The following is a 7,500-nucleotide window of genomic DNA, read 5'->3' on the forward strand; positions in this document are numbered from 1 at the left end:
TGTGTGAAGTCTTTACATGGGCCGTCGTGGACTACTTTGGAATGTAGATTTGGATGTTAGTGTCGTTGTTGTGTACAAAGTATGCAAGTTATGGGATCAATTCTGAAAAAAGGATTATTTATACTCCACTGAAAGACATGAACGTGACCATGGAGTGTATTTAATGACAGCAGTAATAATAATAATAATAATCATAATAATAATAATAATAATAATAATAATAATAATCATCATCATAATAATGATGATAATGTAGCAGAAACACGAAAAATAAAACGTCATTACTGGAAAATACGTCAATATCGATACAAATACTGACATGGTAATCCTTTATCCTTTATGATTAATTATTATTGTTAAATCACTATATTTTATTCATTTTATCCATAATGTATAATTTGGATCGTGCTTTAACGGGTTAAAGGGTTATAGTTGTTGCTGCTGTTGAAAAAACCAGGATAAATACATTGTTTATTGAAAACTGTCCAAAATAAGAGACCTGGACGCTTATTTATTTATTTATTTATTCATTTATTTATTTATTTATTTATTTTTTTGGGTGCTTCCTTCAGCTAACTTCTTCTTCTTCTTCTTCTTCTTTTTTTTGGACGTGCGTAATCAATACCGTCAATCATGTTCTATACATGTGACTCCTATACGATACACACGGCAAATATTTCATACATCGGGGACGTCGGACACGGGTCTCACGTGTCGTATGAAACGCTCGCTCGCACACGGTAGATGATGTGATGCGTCGGTACATGTGCTGTACCGTACTGTATTCCTTGCCAATGAGGAAATAGGGGGATTGTAACAGGAGGTGAGCTAATTGGGCGAGTTTTGATGTCAAAGTATTCTCAGTGCCTCTTGTTTTTGGCAAACCCTCCTTTCTGTTGATGAAGGTTGAATGAAAAATGGTGCTGAGAAAACGACAACAGTGGCTTTTGGAGAACCGTAGATATGTACAATATTAGGAGATAGACATAGATGTGACATGGATAGTATCGGTATTTACAGTATCACACACACACACACTTTTTCACTCTCTCTCACACACACACACGTGCAGAGATTAAACGTGGAGCAGGCCGACTGTCTGGAAAGCCATCAGACGTCTTCCTTTAAAAGCTCAATCCTTCCTTTTCTGATGGAGGTGTGCGCATGAGAGGGAGGAAAAGAGACAGGAAAGGGGCGAGAAGTTTTCCCGCGAGACACCGCAGGAGGAAACGCTTCTCAAATGTGTCTGTCACAAAGAGCGCAGCTTGTGCGTGTGCGTGAGTGTGTGTGTGTAAGTGTTTGTGTTGTGTAGATGAACCCCCACAGGCTTTATAAAAGCAGAACTAATTCTCACTTTGATGCATCTCATACTCTTGGGCAAGTGCTGGAGTGGTCTGGCCATCCTTTTGATTAAAGTCCCCAAGGGTCAAACCATAGTGTGTGTGTGTGTGTGCTTGTGTATGTGCATACAAGCATAAAAGTCACCGGATGTGTGTGTGCACGATAGCGTGCAGTTCTTCTTCCCGGAGGTGGTTTAATAAACAGCGCCATTTCTCCACTGAAGCTTAACCAGAGTAGCAGTTGGAAGTCTGCAGTAATTCACTGTTATAAAGGCTTTAAAGAGCGAGAGAGAGAGAGAGAGAGAGAGAGAGAGTGTGTGGTTGTGCATGTGCAGTATTAATCATCCCAGACTTTTAGGAAGACCTGATCGCAATCAACCAACCAACAGACAACTAGTGCGAGGAAATCATACAAATCAGCACGCTCCATCCCGTCGCCTTTAAAGTCGCATTTTCTCTTTCCTTAATTACCCATCTCATATCCCAAGTACAGCCTGGCGCCTCCACAACCACATCATTATATTCACTACTTACTCTCTCTCTCTCTCTCTCTCTCTCTATATCTGTTTCTCTCTCTCTCTCTTAAGTGATACAGATATACTGGCAGAACTGGGTCAGGAAAAGCGATGGTCCTAGACTTTTGTTACTTCCTTAAATGAGGGTTTTTTACTGCGATTATACATTAGTGTTGAGGATAAAAAAACGAAACAAACAACTACATGCAACCTTGCCGCGAAAGCTGTCGGCGACAGAGAGCAAAGGTTTCAACAATGACAAAAGTGCTACTTGAAATTGCGCAACGTGCCAAAAAAAAATAAAATAAAAAAATAATAATGTATTCGTGGTTAATGTTAGATCAGCAGGTACTGCGTCCAGAACAGGAAGTTAAAAAAAAAAAAAACCTCCATTACATCATGATGACACAAGTCTGGGCTTTTGTTTGTTTGTTTGTTTGTTGTTTTTTTTCCCCCTTTCTTTTTTTTTGTCGTCTTGAATAGCAGCGCAAATTTACACGGATAGAAGAACGTCGATTTTGTCGTCGTCCGATCTCATCCGTCCGTCCATACGCACCGACTATGACGTCGACGTCACACAGCGGCGTGCTTGTGGACGTAGCAGAGACAAGGAAGAGGGCGGGGGTCACTGAGTTAACACCACCCACATTCAGTAGGAGGAGCTTGCCCACGTATGTTTGAACGTTAATTGCGTAATCCACAATCTCATACACTCGTTCGCCTTTTGTTCATCTTTTTTTTTTTTCCCTCTTCTTCTCAAGTACATCAGACTTTGCATTTCGCAGGCTGTTTATAGCCTCGTCCATATGGCATTGTGTTTACTGCTATGCTAGACAATACCCATTAAAACACCAGCAATCATACACACACACACACACACACACACACACACACACACACGCACATATACATACACGGTTTTATAATGAGAACGCGGTGACAGATAATTTCGTACACCTGGTGCAGATGCTTTCAGATCTCTAGTCATCTTTACACAAAATGCCTTTCCCTCTCTCTTCTCCTTCTCTCTCTCTCTCTCTCTCTCTCTCTCTCTGTCTTTTTTTCTCTCCCTCGAGCTCTGTTTCTCCAGACATAAAAAAAAAAACAGTGGCTGCTTTATTTATCCACCATCTTCCTTTGCATTTCCTTTTCTGCTGATGTAGCTCAGGAGCATCCATTCATTGTAGATAGAGAGAGATATAGAGAGATGGAGAGAGAGAGAGAGAGAGAGAGAGAGAGAGAGAGGGAAATTGCTGTTAGTGGAATAGCAGCCTTGTGTGTTACCACTCCCAGCGCTGAGTCAGTCTGACCCCTCACAGCTACCGTACTACACTTCTGTTCACTCCTCATTAAAAACACTTAGAAGATTTATTTATCTAAACCTGCTCTTTCAGTGTGCGTGTGTTTGTGTGTGTGTGTGTGTGTGTACGTGCATGTACATACACACACATGCATGCATAACCCTAACTTTAAACACATACTTTAGTCTGAGTAATAATTATGGAGTTCAGACGCCACACCTTCTTCACTGAGACTAACAGGTTCACGTGTCACGTCTCCATCACTGGGACTGTTGGCTACTGAGGTCACGCCTTTTTAAACACGTAAAAGTCGTTAGACTCGAACTAACCGTCTCTAGAACTTCGAATAAGCGTTAGCGAAAAAATCGCCGACGGATGTAATCACGTGAGAGCAACAACAATGATAACAAGCTACTTACGTCCGAAGACGGACTTGGCCGAGAGTCCGTCCGCCGTTTGTTTATTTCTTTATTTTCCGAGCTGAGAGGCTTCAGGAAAGGCTTCCTGTAAGGGTGAATAGTGAGCATCGCTGGTTTTTGTGGTGCATTGTGGGATTTTGTTTTCTTTTTTTAGGGAGTGAACGTTGCAGTGCACTGGAAGGATCCTGCGATCGAGACGGCCTTTAAAATGGCCGACTCCCCGATCAGTGCGCTGACTGTTGAATTAGGGAGCTGGTCGAGACGCACCCCGTACGTCACGTCTCCATCACTGGGACCGTGATGCTCCATCCGACTTAACTCGTAATCCCCGCATCCGGTCCCGTCCCATTCAGCAAGTGCGACCCACCAAATCAACATGGCTGTATGTACAATATATACAGTATATACAATGGCCGTCTATGTCGTTCGAAGACGACGTCATTCCACACTCCCGAGCTAAGTCGAACGCAGCGCTAGGCGCAGAGGCCACGCCTCCTCCACTAGGATCACGCAGTGCCTATGGCAATTCATTTGATAACGGTAAAAATAAAAAGAGCTGAGCAAGTGACATCTGACTTTATCAATACGTGCTCGGATCTTTTTCAGCCATCATCGCAGAACGGCTTCAGCCCCTGACGGAAGCTATTCTGAATCTGTGAATCATTACACCCCTAGAAGTCTGGTGTAATTCATATCCCACGAAAGAATTGCGCATTTGGAAACATTGGGAAACCCAACCCCACCCTGCCTGACAGCACTGTTCATCTCTCTCTCTCTCTCTCTCTCTCTCTCTCTCTCTCTAATAAATCCACCATTTATTAAGTGGTTAACTGAGTGGATCAGCATGCCAAAGGTGACATCAGAGCCATTATGGCTGATTCATATGATAGTTCAGAGAGAAATGGGTACAGAGGTGAAGAGGAGACTGTGGTCGTGTAAGTGTTGGGTGTACGTGTGTGTGTGTGCGGCTGTATGGGTGTGGATGTGTCCGTGTCTCCGTGTAATTAATAAATTGACAAATTCTCAGTCAGTGAGGCGCGCTGGAGGTGGAGAACAGTTTAAAGAGGCCAGCACAATTTAATCCTAAATGAAAGTAGCTACATGCTCCAGGGGGAATGCTGCTTTCCTGATGTAGGAACCGCCGGCGTGATATTCCTCCAGGACGGATTTTTCAGTCGTAAAGCCTTATTATTTGTACCGTACGGGTGCAAATACTAACGAGCACGCCGGCGCTGTTGTAAACCGAGCCGGCGTCGACTTACGCAGCCGAAAGTAGAACCCGAAGCAGATCCGAAAGATGAAAAGGTGGATTTTTCTCGATCTCATCTCGTCATTCGATTTTTCTTTCCCTTACTGCTCAGCCCAACGGCATCCCTGTCTAAGTAAACGAATAACCAATGCTTCACTCGTTCCTGTAGTTGATCAGGGTGTCGTGTGTGTGTGTGTGTGTGTGTGTGTGTCCGGGCTGTTAATTAGAGCCATATGCTGATCTGAGATGATGACGACTACTATATTTTTAGTTCCGTAGAAGACATCCCCGAGTTTGGGATAAAGCGTCCTTTTTTCTTTTTTTTTTTTTCTTTTTCTTCTTCTTTTTTTTTTTTCTTTTGTGGTTCCATACCTTCTTTCTCTCTCTCCCTCTCTCTCTCTCTCTCACTCCCTTGTGACTTGAGAGAAGAAAGCAGTACGCATGGACACATTGCTCAGGAGACGTAAAAAAAAGAAAAAGAGAGAGATTTCTGAGTGAGGCTCGTGCTCCTACTGGATGCCTTCACTGTAGCGACAAGAACAAGAGAAATCAATTAAGGAGCAGGATGTCACTGCACACAGGACAACCGTGGCTCTCTGAGAGGGAGGGAGAGAGGGAGGTAGGGGGGGAGAGAGAGAGAGAGAGAGAGAGAGAGAGAGAGAGAGAGAGAGAGAGAGAGAGCGCGAGAGCGAGCGAGCGAGCAAGCAGCTTGACTTAGCAGTGAGATACACCATCTGTTGTACTGGTCTCATAGAGAGAGAGAGAGTGAGAGAGAGAGAGAGAGAGAGAGAGAGAGAAAGAAAGTGGAGGTGAGAACGTGATTGAAGTGCTTAGTGAATGAAGAGCACCCCCGAGGCATTTAAAAAAGGAGAGGGGGAAAAGAGCAAGATCTCTTCTCTTACTTTTCTACAACTTTCACGCAAAGAGAAGATATTACTAATTAAACCCTGCAGCTATCTCTCTCTCTCTCTCTCTCTCTCTCTCTCTCTCTCTCTCTCTCTTTCTCTCTCTCTCTCTCTCTCTCTGGGTTGGGTGGCATCCCTGTAATAGCAACTCCAGTCTTGTCCTGAGATCTGTGACTAGCGTGGGGTGATATGATTGTACGATATCGATATTGTGATGAATTAAATCACAATAAGCTTTTCTCAGATATCATGATGTTCTTATTACATTTTGATATTTTTGTTTAAATAATGACAATTGGTGTGATATATATATATATAAAAAAGAAAAGGTTGTACTTAATTTTCTACATTTTTCCAATTTCTTTGTGTTTTGTTTTGTCTTGTTTTCAGCGTTAAACTTTTGTACGCTTTAATAATCCAGTGTATGTCTTTTATCCATTAAAATCGGTCTGTCCAGGATTTGGCTTTTATTTATTTATTTATTTTTTTTGCGACCGCAGAAACGAACGCAGCAATCGAGCCGACTCCGGGCAGCTGGCGATTTTTCAAACTCGCCGCAGATTTTCCGCAGAGCGTGCGATTGCGATTTCGCCAAACCGAGTAGTTTTCCGCAAGGAAAGCACCAAAAAACAACGCTGAAAATAAAACTGCGAAATCCTGTCGGGACTGATAAATGTAATATTTAAAACGTAAAGAAACGATTTCAATAACTGTAGACGTTAAATAAAGTATCATCAGACTAATAATGTTCCCAAGCCCATATGCCATGATACGTATCGTGTTCAGTCCAAGAATCGTGTCCAAGAATCGTGTCCAAGAATCGTGACGTGATCTTTCTGTCACGTATCTGCGACTGTATTAAAGTGTTAAAGGGACACCGTCCTTTTTTTCCCCATTTCGTTGGGAGTTTAATGTCGTACAAGTACGGCTCAGGTGGTCGAGCGGGTCGTCCACTAATCGTAGGGTCGGAGGTTCGATTCCCGGCCCACGTGACTCCACATACCAAAGCGTCCTTGGGCGAGACACTGAACCCCGAGTCGCTCCCGATGTCAAGTTAGCGCCTTGCATGGCAGCTCTGCTACCGTTGGAGTGAATGGGTGAATGAGAACCAGTGTAAAGCGCTTTGGATAAAAGCGCTGTACAAGTGCAGACTATTTACCATTAGTTTGGGACTTTTTCAAGACTAGAGGCGCTGTATAAGGACCGGAACCCGATGCGGTGTTTTGCTCCTCCAGGTCTGACGTGTTCTGAGACGCTTTTCTGCTCAGCACGGTTGCAGGGAGTGGTGATCCGACTCAACTCAAACCTGTCCGAACTTTCACATCAGCAGAGTGCAGATCTGCTGGGTTTGTTTTATTTATTTATTTATTTATTTATTTATTTTTAATCACCCCCCCGCACCATTCTTTGTAAGCTCTAGAGCGTGAGGAGATCAGCAGTTTCTGAAATACTCGGACCACAACCCGCGGTCAACGTCGGCGAGACAGTTCAGCTCTTCCTCGCTCAGGTGCGTTCGATACGGACGGACGTTAACGGACGCCGGATGGATTTCCTTTTTTGTTAAAACGCGGTTTTATTATTGACGCTGCTACTGCAGCGTGTGCCGTATATAACCCTGTTCAGTTCCATCGAGTTATGTGTTTATTGTGGATAAACATTCATTTAGGCTTCACCTTCATTAATCATGTCCTCTTCATTAATCATCTCCTCATTAATCTTCCCTTCATCACTCACTTTTTTTGTTTTGTTTTGTTTACTGTGTCTCAACTTA

General features: G+C 43.2%; 1 protein-coding gene across 1 annotated transcript in view; it reads left to right on the forward strand.

The window, feature by feature from the left end:
* Nucleotides 1-7,500, forward strand: part of LOC108260822 (protein tyrosine phosphatase receptor type D) — a 416,825-nt gene that overhangs the window by 1,391 nt on the left and 407,934 nt on the right. The window lies entirely within an intron of this gene.

Source organism: Ictalurus punctatus, chromosome 29 (assembly GCF_001660625.3).
Source record: "Ictalurus punctatus breed USDA103 chromosome 29, Coco_2.0, whole genome shotgun sequence".
NCBI lineage: Eukaryota > Metazoa > Chordata > Actinopteri > Siluriformes > Ictaluridae > Ictalurus > Ictalurus punctatus.